The sequence below is a fragment of the Panthera uncia genome (genome assembly GCF_023721935.1).
Source record: "Panthera uncia isolate 11264 chromosome B2 unlocalized genomic scaffold, Puncia_PCG_1.0 HiC_scaffold_24, whole genome shotgun sequence".
Classification (NCBI taxonomy): Eukaryota; Metazoa; Chordata; class Mammalia; order Carnivora; family Felidae; genus Panthera; species Panthera uncia.
Window position 1 is genome coordinate 21016734 of NW_026057580.1, and position 15091 is coordinate 21031824.

The 15091-nt window shown below is 42.0% G+C and overlaps 1 protein-coding gene across 3 annotated transcripts in view; it reads right to left on the reverse strand.

The window, feature by feature from the left end:
* The window catches only part of ELOVL5 (ELOVL fatty acid elongase 5), a 76156-nt gene that overhangs the window by 34878 nt on the left and 26187 nt on the right, over window positions 1–15091 (reverse strand). The window contains exon 1 of one of the 3 annotated variants that reach the window (XM_049653819.1): window positions 810–834. The exons of the other annotated variants lie outside the window; for them this stretch is intronic. The gene's annotated coding sequence lies outside the window, so the exon portion shown is untranslated. Of the gene's footprint in view, window positions 1–809; window positions 835–15091 lie in introns of those variants that run through there. 3 annotated transcript variants of the gene reach the window in all.

The following is a 15091-nucleotide window of genomic DNA, read 5'->3' on the forward strand; positions in this document are numbered from 1 at the left end:
GAAGCCTGGACGTACTGACGAAAGCAGAACAAAAAAAAAGGGCAAAAACGGCATCCTCCAAAGAGAGCCCTGCTTATGTGGAAAATCCACCTGTCAGCTCCCTCCATGAGGGGGTTATGCCCAGGTGAATCACCTGCATGAGTTTAAATAAGCATTAGTGTTCTCTTTGATCTATTATCAAAGAATTTGCTAGAGGCCTGTTTGGGGAAAAAAAAAAAAAAAAAAAAAAGACATCAAAATAAGCTTTAAGCAAATCAGTGTGCCCCTCTCTCTATTTGGTCCCAAGAGGGGCAACAAAATGTGACAGAATGGAGGTGTGTGTGACAACAGAAGGGTGCTGGGGTAAATGAGAGACAGTGTAGAAAGTTGCTTCCATCACAGTTCTCAAGATGAGCTTTTGGTTTTGATAAGAATGCAAACGCTGGGGAGCCTGGGTGGCTTGGTTGGTTAGGCAGCTAACTTCGGCTCAGGTCATGGTCTCACAGCTTGTGAGTTCGAGCCCTGTGCTGGGCTCTGTGCTAACAGCTTGGAGCCTGGAGCCTGCTTCAGATTCTGTGTCTCCCTCTCTCTGCCTCTCCCCTGCTCGTGCTCTGTCTCTGAAAAATAAATCAATGTTAAAAAAAAAAAAAAAAAAAGAGAGAGAGAGAATGCAAACATGAATCATGTTGGCTGTTTACCTCTGGAGCAGGAGGAAGCGGGAAGGCTGATCACCAACTGTAAAGTACTAAGATCTTAGGGCAAATTGGTCTGAAAAGACAAGATTTTTAAAAAAATGATGATAGTAAAGAAAGTTAATTTCCTAAACTCACAGCAGGAAAAATCTTCAGAGTCAAGTCTTGGCTTTTCTTGCTGCTAAGGCAATGGTAGCAGGCAGCTTGCTGTGAAAACTCCTTTTCCTGTGGTATCATTCGAGTCACATTGTTTTTGGCTTAAAAATGTGTTTACTGCAGACGTTTAACTACTGTTTAGCATAACTTCCATCATATCCTGTTGTATTTATTTTTTGAATTGTCACAGTTCATCTAAAAATGAGTCATTGGAGCTGATGAGCTGTAAGGGTTCAGGATGAAATTTCCCTCCGTTTTTTCTTCTCCTACCCATTCATCTTTTTAACAGTCAACTTGCATTAAGCAGGCATGGGAACATTCTTCAGGTTGGCTGCCAATAACACGAAAAATCAAATAGTGCTTTAATTTGGTAGTCACAACACTGTTTCCGGAACGTAAAAAGGTTTCTCTAGGTTGGAGAAAATCAGGTCCAGAATGAGAAGAGGAACATGAGCCATACTTTGCTCAGAAATGTTAACATTAAAATATAAAATATTAAACTCTTGTTAACGCTCTGACACAAGCATGTGTCTTATCATACATGTACAGAAAACACAGTTCTATTTGGAGCTTCAGATAAATAACTGCCAAATTCGGGCGCTGATATGCACTATAAAGGACTGCTTCAGGTTAGCCACATGGCTAAAGAAAGCTGAACAGCTTCATTCTGGTATGTTTAATTTGGGGAGGGGTGGATTTTAAATATTGCAATAATCAGGTTTCCTTAGTACATGGGTAAGATCAGACAGGTTAAAAGAGAAGTGCCCATCTCCCCACCCTTGGTTGCCACCAGTTACTTAAGAGGTACTATTTTCGCCACTGTGGGAGAAGGACAGTCTTCCAAAGGAGCAGAGTCACTCTGGTGGCTTTGCCCTCCAGTGAATCAATCATCTATGGGTCTTTCTCTCTGCTCTCCCTGGTCTTCACTTCCAACCCCTCTCTAAGGCCCAGATCAGGTGTTACAAAGGCTCTCCCACTGACCTCTTACAGCTTTGCTGTCTTCACAACTCATTTAGCAAACAGCAAACTTCAACTTGGATACTTATGTTTCCAGGTATTACGGAACATACTCTGTACTTCCTCAGGTAAAGCCCACATCCCTCAAAGGGCAAGTACGCCAGTTTGTTCTATGTGTGCAATGATTATCTATTGGTGATACCTAAATGAGGAGATAAACCTTCTATTACAAAATAAAACAGAGGGAAGACAGCATCAAGCAGTGGCACACACTAACCCACAATAACAGCTTCCTAAAACACGGACTAAGTCCTAGTTGTAGAAGGTGTTCCCCAGAGAAGAGCTCTTCCGTGCTAGGGATGTGGAGCTCTGACAGAGATGTTCTCCTCATAAGGTGTGAAACAAACAATAACAAAATACCACAATGATTAACACACACACCCTTAAACAGCAGAAGGAATTTCTTCAGAGAGAGAGAGATGGGTTTTTCTAATTTTGGAAGGCAATACAAAAATATACTCAATCTGAGAATTCAGATGTAGATACATTTTTCAGCAGTGTGAAGAGGGAGAGTAACATAACCTTCCAACTTTTCTCTAGGGGAATTCTTATCTATAGCTAAAGAAAAGACTGTGCCACCAAGTTCAAAGTTCCTCCCCCCCCCCCCCCCCCCCAGTTCTCAGGAGGGGGAGGAAAGGGCCCCACAAACCAACCCATTTACCCAACAAGTGTTTGGAGAGGGGTTCACTGGAAAAAAAAATTACTCTTGTAGAATTCTATTACCTTAAAGATGACAACTTCATCCTCACTTAACACCAAAATTAAGAACTGGTGATGACTTCTACTTGGGTGAAGCACACGGTCATTGGGAAAAAGACCATGCTAATGTACACAGAGAATACTCCTTGCAGGTGGATGAAGGCCAGATGGCTGCAGATGGCTCAGAATTCTGCTCTCACGGTCTTGCTGACAATAAATAATTAATCCCCATAAGGCTGCAAGTGAGAGACCAAGGCAAAAAAGATCAAGTGCAGGGATTGGGTCAACCCCGTGACTGGTTTTATTTCTGCACTCCCAAAAATTCTCACAGGACTGCTCTTCACTCTACCAGTCGTCTGAGTTAACAAATGCCTACCATGTGCCACACAGCACACTGAAGCAACAGTGACCAATACAGACGTGACCCTATCTTCTTGAAACGCATAGTACTAGATGGTGTGAGTCAATCATTTTGGGGAAGCAGTGGTTAGGAGCACATGCTCTGGAGTCACACAACCTGGGTTCAAATCCCTGCTCCACCATTTACTAGCCATGTGAGCTTGGGCAAGGGACTCACCCTTTCACGCATGCCTTTGTAAAATAAATATAATTACAGTACATTCCTCATACGATTAAATAAATCAATACATGTCAAATACTTGGAATAGTGAGTGCATGGCACACAATACATGTTGCATATATATGTGTTATTATCATCATTACAAAAGCCCTTGGCATTGGCCAACTTCACACTCAGTATTTATGAAAGTTTTGCTAAGTCATAATCGGAGTTCCCCACAAAGGTCATGGGCAACAAAACATGCTCATATCCACCGCTCACAGCTCTGATATTCTATATTTTGGACGGATCACATGCCATAATGACACTTATGAATATGGAGATTTTTAAGAGACTCTAGGTAAATCTCTCCGGAATGTAAAGGGTACGTTGTCATAGACTCCTCTGTGAGTGGAAGAGAAGATCGGAGTTCATACCATCTTCAGTACAGAGTGAAAGGCCGTCTGTATCTGAGACGCCTTTTTTGTATTCCCAGCAACTAGCATGTGGAAGATGCCCTATGAATTTATTAATTTATTACAACTGGGGAGGTAGCTGAGTTGACAAAGGTCACAGGGCTTGGGTGGAGACAAAATGTGAAGCCAGTTTTCCTACGCTATGATCTATTGCTCTTAACACAGCCCATGTAAACTTTCACAGAAGCATTTTCATATGCTTATTAAAAGGATGGTGACAATATGTATAAAGATTGTCTGAGTTCATATCCATGAGATAATTAACTTTTGTTTTTTTCAAAAATTTATTTATTTTTGAGAGACAGAGAGAGAGAGAGAGAGAGAGAGAACACACATTCACAAGAACAAGTGCAGGGGAGTGTCAGAGAGAGAATCCCAAGTAGGCTCTGTGCTGTCAGCGCAGAGCCAAAAGTGGGGCTCGAACTCATGAGTGGGACACTTAACTGACTGAGCCACCCAGGCACCCCGATTAACTTTCTTTTAAACAACATCATCAAGTTAAAAAACCTCACCTATGATGCTTAGTAACAGAGGCCCCAGACATCTTCCCTAGATGGGAAGATGATGGAAAAGAGAGCAGCAAAATTCTCCTTGCCTCCTTTTCATGTGCCCATCACCACTTCCACTATATCTCAATCAGTGATAAAATTATAGGCTTATATTTTAAATGATGTGATTATCAGTTATACTGTAATTATCTGTTCATTTGTTCACAATCCTAATTAAGCGTTAAGCTCTTCAAGGGCAACCTTCTGATGTTCCCATTTGTTATCTCCAAAGAGCCTCCTGGATCAATGCCCGACAGATGGCTGATTACTGGTTGAAACCATGAATGAATGAGTGAATGAATGCCTTCTTGCCTTTTAGAGTTTCTTATCAGAGTTCTCAAATTCGTGTGCATCTGAGAATCACCTAGGAGCTTTAAAAAATACAATGCTATGGTCCCACCCCTAGAAATGTCTGGCACCCACTCTTAGAAATTCTGATTCAATAGTCTAGAGACTGAGAAATTTGTCTTTTTGAAAAGTTACTGAGGTAATTAAGATGAACAGCCTTCTTTGGGAACCACTGTTATATATATCTATCTCAATCAATTGGGCTTGTGAACGCTAGTAAATCCCCTGTAGTTCTTCAACTTCTGTCACCCAGACAGTATCCATATATTGCATTACACCAACAGAGTCTAGACAAGGACTGTGGTCTCAAGGATGAACTATTTTTCATCATAACAAATTTTGTTACAATTCCCGGTTTGCTCTAACTCCACCCACCAGAAAAACACAACAACAAAAAATCATTTCAACTCATCTCTCAAGCTGAAATAAAACTCTATTAAGTTAGAAATCAGTTCTCTTATCTTTCAAACACTGTGTTACACAGTACACATCACATATAACCAGCATGCATTAAATCACTCTAAATTCTCTTTCCCCATTCTGGAATGTCTGTCAGTAAGAAAGAGCCCTAATGCCTATCACCACCTCCTGAACCAGGCATCAGTGGTGGCCAAGTATGCAAAGCTCCATGAGGGCAGCAAACTTCTCTCTCACTCCCTACAATCCCCAGCAGGTGTTCTTGGCACACAGAAGGAACTGAGTAACTACTTGTTTAACTGGATTGGAGTAGGCAATGTGTGATGCCACTGAATGGGTGCCACCACCAGAAATCATGGTACATACTTACTTGGCCACAGCCAATTGTGTGTCTTCCTTGGAAGGAGACGAAGTGGGCAACCGTTAGAATGTAGACACTGGCTGGTATGTAGGCTCTGGCTTGGACCCTGTTACCATCAGTCCTAAACTGAGCCTTTTCTTTCTTTTTTTTTTTTTTTTAAGTGTTTGTTTATTTTTGAGAGAGAGAGAGACAGGGCGTGAATGGTGGAGGGGCAGAGAGTGAGGGAGACACAGAATCCAAAGCAGGCTCCAGGCTCTGAGCTGTCAGCACAGAGCCTGATGCGGGGCTTGAACTCACAAACTGCAAGATCATGACCTGAGCTGAAGTCAGACACTTAACCAACTGAGCCACCCAGGTGCCCCGAAACGGAGCCATTTCTTACTGGTTTCATTATCTGGATTAGATGGTCAAGGTTCCTGGGTGCCTGAGTTGGTAAAGTATCCGATTTCAGCTCAGGCCATGGTCTTACGGTTTGTGGGTTCAAGCCTCACGTCACGCTCTGTGCTGACAGCTCAGAGCCTGGAGCCTGCTTTGGATTTTGTGTCTTTCTCTGCCCCTCCCCTGCTCGTACTCTGTCTCTGTCTCTCAACAATAAAACAATAAATGAATGTTAAAAAAAAAAAACAAATTTAGACGGTCAAGGTTCCTTACAGTGAATGTGGTATCTGTGAAAGGGCGGCCTTTAAGATGTCCACCCCCAAACAATCCACTCCCACAGTGAACAAGGGTTCTGTGCACGACCAACAGAAAACAGCAAAAGGGATGGCATGACCCTTCTTGGATTAGGCTTTTAAAATCACCATAACTTCCATAATTGTCAGTCCCTGTGTTTCTCTGTCTCTTTTTCAGATCACTAGCCCTGGAAAGAGCCAGCTACATGCTGTGAGCAGTCCTATGGGGGAGGCCAGCATGGCAAGAACTGAGGCCCTCTGCTGATGACCACCTGAGTGAGTCTGGCAGCAGACCTCTGGCCCCAGGGGGCTTCAGACGGGGGCAGCACACCTTTAGCTGCTTGAAACACCCTGAGCCAGAACCACTGGGCTAAGCCTCTGTGGGATTCCTGAACCCCACAGACTGAGGGAGACAAAGGATTGCTGGCTTCAGCTGTTAAACTTCACAATAATTTGTTACTCAGCAACAGATGCAAGCAACGCTTAGAAACTAACAGGTCAGTGGGGTTGGGAGGGGAGGTTCTTCCACATCTACTCTCCTTTCTCCCTTGTTAGCATTCCTGTTGCTTACTGACACATGATCAAGGCACCAACTGTCAGGACAGCGCTTAAGAATAAATGCTCCCCTCATCCTGATTGAGTTGGCACTGCTAAGAAAATGAAAAGGTTTGTTATCTAAAGTATAGAATTGGGTTATGAAAACAACATAATACTTTTGTTACTAGCCTGAGGCTTAACAGACAAGGAAGCTAACTTTTTTTGATTAACTGCATACCCAGCTTTTCAAAGACTCAGTAAGGAATTATCCTTATTTTTTAGATGAGGAAACTAAAAGTTCAGAGTTTAGGTAACTTGGTCAAACAACAGTCATTTACTTATCTGCAGGTTTAAAAAAAATTTTTTTTAACCTTTACTTATTTTTGAGAGTGGGGCGGGGGGGGGGGAGGGGGAGACTGAGGGAGGGAGAGAGAGAACGTGAGCAGAGGAGGGACAGAGAGAGAGGGAGACACAGAATATGAAGCAGGCTCCAGGCTCCAAGCTGTCAGCACAAAGCCTGACGCTGGGCTCAAACTCACAAACCGTGAGATCATGACCTGAGCCGAAGTCGGATGTCCAACTGATGGGGCCACCCAGTTGCCTCTCTGTAGGTTTTATAACTAGGGGTGGCCTACTGTCCTGGTTATTGGAATTCCAGGGTTTCCTGAGATACAAAGTAAGTGGGGAAAAAAGAGCCAGGAAAGTCCCAGGCACACTGAGAAGAGTTGATTACTATATTCACATCTTGGGCTCTTTGCAGATCACCCTGCAGTTGATTTTGTTTTAAGTATATTTTAAAACTATAATTTTGTCAGCTCATGACCTGCAAAATATATTTTGAAATGTCCCCTATGAAAATAAAAACCACAAACCTTTCTATATCTCAAGCCCATTTCTAGATTACCAGGCATTTAGAGAAATGAAAACCTATGTTCACACAAAAACCTATACCTGGTCACAGCTTTATTCATAGTAGCCCCAAACTGGAAAAAATCATACCATGAACATTACTCAGCAGTAAAAAAAAAAAAAAAAAAGCACTCTAGTGATACACATTAACAACCTAGATGAAGTTCCAGAGAATTATGCTGAGTGAAAAATGCCAATCCATGTACATGATAATTTTGAAATGACAAACTGACAGAGGTGAAGAAGAGATGAGCGGCTGCCTGGGGTTAGAGATGGTGCAAAGGCAGGAGACAAGCAGATGTGGCTAGAAGTCTGTATATTGACTGTGACAATGTCAGTATCCTGCTTGTGACACGAGACTACAGTTCCGCAGGGAAACTGGGAAAAGGGTACTTGGGATCTTTCATTATTTCTTACAACTGCTTGGGGATCTAGAATAATCTCAAAATAAAAAGTTTAATTAAAAAAAGAAAGATCCACAAAAATGAGGAAAACAAACCAATAAATAAGACTAAGCTTTGTGATTAAAAAAAAAAACAACTCAAAACACCATTCCCTACAACCCCTCCCCAATCCAATGACACACGGCTCTGACCTTCTGACATCTGTTAATAGTAAAGGAAGGTTTGTGCTGGGAAAGAACTGTGTGAAATATGATTCCATTTATGAAAGATTAACCCTTGACCTAAATACTGGTATTTTACCTTAAGTTTTATTTTCACAGTCTAACAGAACTTCTCAGTAAATGCTTATTTATATCCAGACTACCCAGGCAATGGGGAATACTTTTTTAAAAAAATATTTTACTTATTTTTTGGGAGAGTGCAAATGGGGAAGGGGCGGGGGGGTGGTGGAGAGAGGATCCGAAGTAGGTTCTGTGCTGACAGGCTGACAGCAGGGAGGTCGATGCGGGGCTCCAACTCACGAACCCCAAGATCATGACCTGGGCCCAAATCAGGACATTCAACTGACTGAGCCACCCAGGTGCCCCGGGAATACTTTTTGGATCAGCCTCATGTTCTGATTCACTTCGAGGGATCATACAGCTTACATGGGCCAGTATTCATAGCATAAGAAAATGACTAAATATATCAAATAAAATCTACCTAGGGGTACTCAGCTGGCTCAGCGAGTACAGCATGTGACCCTTGATCTCAGGGTCATGAGTTCAAGCCCCACGGTGGGTGTCGAGCTTAAACAACAACCAAAAACTAATAAAATCTTCCTAAATAAAATTTAATCTCTCACAATTCTGAGGCATTTTGTGATCTGAGTGTTTCAGAGTCTGAATGATGAATGCCGAATCCCGTTTTATTGGACTGCAGATGAGCAGGCATGGAGAATTGGGATAAACCTGTAAATACACTATGCCTCTATAGTTTAAATAAGTTCCTGCAACCTGTCGTTTCCTTGCAACTTTCCATCCTCATAAATGGAATGCAGAAAACTTTAGATAGCAATCGCTGTGAGCTGTCAGATTCTAGATGTTTTATGATAATGAAAGATATTAATAAAAGGTTTATTGCACTATGAAAGATCAAAACTGTGGTTTTGTCTACCTTTTGGGTCATTTTCGTGTCAATGCACTGAGAAGGAAAAGTGGTAAAGAAGCACTTTTATAACATGAAGGAGTCCTTTGTGACATGCTTTTGCGCTTCGGTGGGGTGAGCTGCACGCAGTGGTCACACGTGTGATCCGTAGAGGCTCTCCGGAGGACAGCTTTCCAGAAAAGGCTGAGATGACCTCTTCTGCAGCTCTCTGGAAATTCTCTGACAAATCTCCATCTCTTCCTAGCAATGCTTTGCTTCTTTTCACCAAGTGCTACTTTCAACAGGTGCACCACTGTGTTTAACCCCCCCCCTGACAACCATTAAAGATGAAGTGCTGAAAATTGGGCCCTAAGGTGATTACATTTTAGTGGAAATGCAAGCATTTTAGCAAGTCATATTAACGTAACTGGATATTCTGACTGGTTAATAACAAGACTTCCCCTTCAATTCTCCCCAAGTACCAATATTCAACTCTGAGCTGTCATAAAAGCCATTTTTTGCTGTAACAAAATGAAAAAAAAGGGAAGCCAGCGATCAAATTAACATGGAGTCAATTAGGTGCTCACCTACAGCCAGAACACCAAGAGAGAGACACTAACAAGTCCCCAAATGAAAATTAAGAACATAGTTAAGGAGGAAAAAACAAACACCTATTTGTGCACAGAACTTACCAAAAATTCTTTCTGGGAGATGTCGATCAGGTGAAAATTTTAGGCAAAGAATTTAGGTTGCAGAATGGCATATATCATTGTTTAACAACGTGCCTTTACTGAATACTAGATATGTTTACGGGATTACGGTAGGTGGTAGAGACAAGAGAACACGGTCCTTTCCCATAAGCTCAGAAATCTAGCTTTGGAATCCATGTTTGTCAGTTCACTTCAAAACACAAATTTAGCACAAAACAGCAAAACAGCTCAACAGCCCCCCCATCTCTGAAAGGCAAGAACATTTAGTTAGTGGTGGTGGTGGGAGGGGGCGATACATATAAAATGATACTTAATATCCTGCTTTGATCTGGAAAAGCTATCACATTTTCCTATGAAGAATCAAAGGAAAACAGTTACTTGAAGAAAATTAGTGTGACTACAGAAGCAGTGACATGTTTACAAATGTACTATGGTTTTTTCCAGTGATTTTTTTTCACAGACAAGAACAATACAGGGCACCATCTAGGAGAAGGGAAGGGAGAGGGTTCTAGCTCAGGCTGCTATAATAAAATCCCACAGACGGGTGGTTTCAGTAACGGCCATTTATTTCTCACAGTTCTGGAGGCTGAGACATCCAAAATAAGGTGCCAGCAGATAAAGTTCCTGTTGAGTGCTCTCCTCCTGGCTTGCAGACAGCCAGGCACCTTCCAACAGTCTCCTCACAAAGTGGGGGACACAGCACTCTGGTCTCTTCTTAGAAGGGTACTAATCCTATCATGGGCATCCTCATGACCTCCCCTAACCCTAATTACCTCCCAAAGGCCTCACCTCCAAATACCAAATCACTGGGGGTAGGGATGGGGTGACAGGCTGGGGGGGTGGTGTTAAAACTTCAACGTATGAATTTGGTGGGGAGGGATACACACATTCAGTCCATACCAGAGAGGCAACTTGCCATTTAAGATCTAACAAGGCACCTAGGTAGCTTAGTTTTCTTTAGACACTGTAAAACAGTAATTCTCATTAGGGCTTTTTTTTTTTTTTTTTTTTTGAGAGAGAGACAGCGAGAGCAGGGGAGAGGCAAAGGGAGAGGAGGGAGAGAGAGAATGTTAAGCAGATATCACACCCAGCGCAGAGCCTGAAATGGGGCTCGATTCCACCACAAGATCATGACCTGAGCTGAAATCAAGAGTCGGGACACTTAACTGACTGAGCCACCCAGGTTCTCCAAAAACAAATACTTAAAAAAAAAACAACAACAAAACACCTGATATCTGAGGTGAGTCATTTTTATTCATCTAAGTTATCAAAACACATAATCTTGGTGAAAGAAAAGGCTATGTTCCAGATGTTAACTTGTAAACTAATCTTCTGGTCTTTGGAAAATTCTATTTTCTATAGAAATAATGCTATATCAGTAGTTATTAACCTTTTGGGGATCCCACACCAACTGTAAAAATTTGACTAAAACAAAAGAGACCTCCTCTCTCTCCAAATGATAAAACTACCATTTGGAGTCTTCTAAATCCTAGGGGACCCCCTGTCGCCAAATTAAGAACCCTAGCTGTAAGCGGTTGATAGATCTCCAGATCGGCCCTACATCACCTAACTGATAGTGAAATGGCACCTGTAGGACTACAGAGTCTCAATATTTCTGTAAGAAAATGTAATCTGTAATATTTATAAACTGAATTATAATCCTGTGCTCTGACACAACACTGTAACATAAAAGGCTTGGAAAGCTGCTACCTTGTATAGACCTCAGTTTCCTGATCTATAAACATGTGCAAAATAATGCTTATACCTCATGGGGTTGTTGGGAGAATTAAATGAGATTATATAAAACACCTGGCACAATGCACAGTCCCTCAATTCATCGCAGCTCTGTTATTATCAGCAGCAAACATCCATCAAACATACACTGAATGCATCACGACAGAGAAATCCACAAGACAATAACTCTGCCTCCAGAGAGGTCAGAGTCTAGCAAGGGAGAGAGAAGTGATAAATAACTGTAATAAAGTGACAGAGGTGCCTTGACAAAGGACGTACAGGGGGAAATGGGAGAGTAAAAAAAGAACAATTTTACGTAGGGACAAGTGGGTCAGGTGAGGCTTCACAAAGTAATGCTTGGGTTAAGGCTTGCCAGTGGAGGATGGGATAGAGGGGAGAGGGGTGAAAAATGCTGGAGAGCAGGTAATGGCTCTAGTGTTTTAAGCTGGGGAGGGACAGCAGGACTGGGGGTGTGCAGGAGGCTGTAAAGAAGGGGAGATGAAGGTCACATCACTTAGAAGACTACTGCCATGGACAGAAGACTCTCTAAGGCCATGTCAGGGAGGGAATGCAGGTGCCAGAGGGAAGAGATGTCCAGGGGCGGGCCAAGTGAGGGAGAAGAAGGAGTCCAAGCTCTGGCTTCCCACTCTGCACCCTGGATGGGGTGCTGCTACTCAAAGGAGTCAGGGAGCACTGGGGCAAGCAGGCTGGAAGAAAGGAGCAGGGAAAGTTCTGGCCATCTAGAAATGTACTGCTCTACTACTAGTCTAGTTAATCACAGATCGATGATACAGTTTCAGATGTGCCTGTTGAATTACTGGGGTGCAAATTACTGAAAATTCACTACACTGACATGTTCTCTTCCAGGGAAGACATTTAGAAGATGAGCTGTGCACTGAGTTCATGACGTTAAGTACAAGAAGTTCAAGCTTATGCTGGGACCTACGCCATGCCTTTATTTAAGGATTCACGCACCCTTGTCCAAAAAAACGACATTAAGCCCGCTATGTTACTACGTGAATTACAACACACTTCTCAAGGCTGAATTCTTTAGCAAGCTGCTATTTCCCTTTACTAAATGGTCTGCTAATCACTGCTACAAGGTGGCTTCTCAAGCCACTCTCCTATCACATTAACATCTCTCCATGCGAAGCTAATAACCACTGAGAACCTAACCAGCCCACCATTTCAAGTGATTTTTTTCTTATTTTCAAATCCATTTCTTTGAGGATCATAATGATTGTAATAGCAACTAATACTCAGTCCCTACAATGAGTCAGTAGTTTTTCTGCTATAAATATCCAAGGATGATTTCACTTAATTCTCCTATCACTCTTTCACACATCCCCTTTGCACAGATAAGTACACTGAGGCAGAGAGCAGCTGAGCCACTTATCCAGGCCAACGCCAGGGCCTGCTCTCTTAACTACCACACCTACTGCCCCTCCAATGTTACAATAAAAATAAAAAAGAGATATTTACTGCAGGAAATTTGGAAAAGCAAAGGGTTTTTTGTTTGTTTGTTTGTCTTGTATCATTTTAAAGTAAAAACAGGGGCACCTGGGTGGCTCAGTTAGTTAAGCATCTGACTTCAGCTCAGGTCATGATCTCGCAGTTCGTGAGTTCAAGCCCCGCATCAGGCTCTGTGCTGACCGCTCAGAGCCTGGAGCCTGCTTCAGATTCTGTGTCTCCCTCACTTTCTGCCTTCCCCTGTTCACACAGTCTCTCCCTCTCTCTCAAAAATAAACATTAAAAAATTAAAAAAAAAAAGTAAAAGCAACGAAGAATGTAGCAGAATCCATATTTCCCTTCTACCATTTATTAGAGTGATGGTGCACAAGTTAACTTCTGAAAGCCTCAGTCTCATCTGGGATATTCCCTTCAACTAGGAATAAAAATCATACTTTCAGATGAGATGATTCATGTAAAACATTTAGCAAGGAGCTATGTTAATATTCTATAATGTACATATAAATATTTAAAATATGAATCTATTTCTTCTACTTTTTTCTGTACTTTAAGAAAGTCCATTCTAGGGGTGTCTGGGTGGTTCAGTCGGTTAAGGATCTGCCTCTTGATTTCGGCTCAGGTCATGATCTCACAGTTAGTGGGTTCCAGCCCTGTGTCAGGCTCCGTGCTGCCAGGGAGCCTCCTTAGGATTCTTTCTCTCTCTCTCTCTCTCCCTCTCTCTCTCTGCCCCTCCCCTGCTAGCACACTCTCTCTCAAAATAAACATTAAAAAAAATTTTTTTTAAATAAGTAGAAAATAAAAAAGCCCATACTTATAATCTTGCATTTCAACACTGTAGCAATCATTTTCCTCAGGAACCTAATTTGAGTTCTGGAACAAGACTTCTATAAATGCTTTAATTATTCCTCTATTATTAGCCATTTAATCTGTTTTCAATTTTTACTATTCTTTTTTTCTAACGTTTATTTATTTTGAGAGAGAGAGAGAGAGTGCACACAAGTGGGGAGAGGGGCAGAGAGAGAGAATCCCAAGCAGGCTCTGCATTGTGAGCCCAGAGCCCGACATGGGGCTCAAACTCATCACCCATGAGATCATGACCTGAGCTAAAGTCAAGATTTGGCTGCTTAATGAACTGAACCACCCAGGTGGTCCCCAACCTTTTTTTTTTTTTTTTTTAAGTCTGTTCATTTTTGTGAGAGAGCAAGAGAGAGCGAAAAACAAAGAGAGAATGTGCCTGTGCTCCCCCCACCAGGGGAGGGGGAGAGAGAGGGAGACAAGATATCCCAAGCAGGCTCTATGCTGTAAACCTAGAGCCCAACAAGGGACTCAGGGCTTAAACTCGCAAACCATGAGATCACGATCTGAGCTGAAATCAAGAGTCAGATGTTTAACCCACTGAGCCACCCAGGCACCCCTAAGTTTTACTCTTTTAAAATAACACTGCAATGAACATTTCTGCATGCTAAACTTTAGCTACAACAAGCATGGATTTTAAAAAGCATAGTTATGGGAATGCAAGCTGGTGTAGCCACTCTGGGAAACAGTATGGAGGTTCCTCAAAAAACTACAAATAGAACTACCTTACGACCCACCAATTGCACTACTAGGTATTTATCCAAGGGATACAGGTGTGCTGTTTCGAAGGGACACATGCACCCCCATGTTTATAGCAGCACTATCCACAATAGCCAAAGTATGGAAAGAGCCAAAATGTCCATCGATGGATGAATGGATAAAGAAGATGTGGTGTATACACACACACACACACACACACACACACACACACACACACACAATGGAGTATTACTCGGCAATCAAAAAGAATGAAATCTTGCCATTTGTAACTACATGGATGGAACTAGAGGGTATTATGCTAAGTGAAATTAGAGAAAGACAAAAATCATATGACTTCACTCATATGAGGACTTTAAGAGACAAAACAGATGAACATAAGGGAAGGTAAACAAAAATATAAAAACATGGAGGGGGACAAAACAGAAGAGACATAAATATGGAGAACAAACTGAGGGTTACTGGAGGGGCTGTGGGAAGGGGGATGGGCTAAATGGGGTAAGGGGCACTAAGGAATCTATTCCTGAAATCATTGTTGCACTATATGCTAATTTGGATGTAAATTTCAAAAAAAAAATTAACAAAAAAGGATAAAGCATTTGTTGAGTTTCTATTTTGTCTAGGCACATGGACTATTCTTTTTAAAAATTTTATCTATAACCCAACCACAAAGGAGCCCTATAAAACAACAGTAAATTTGATTCTAG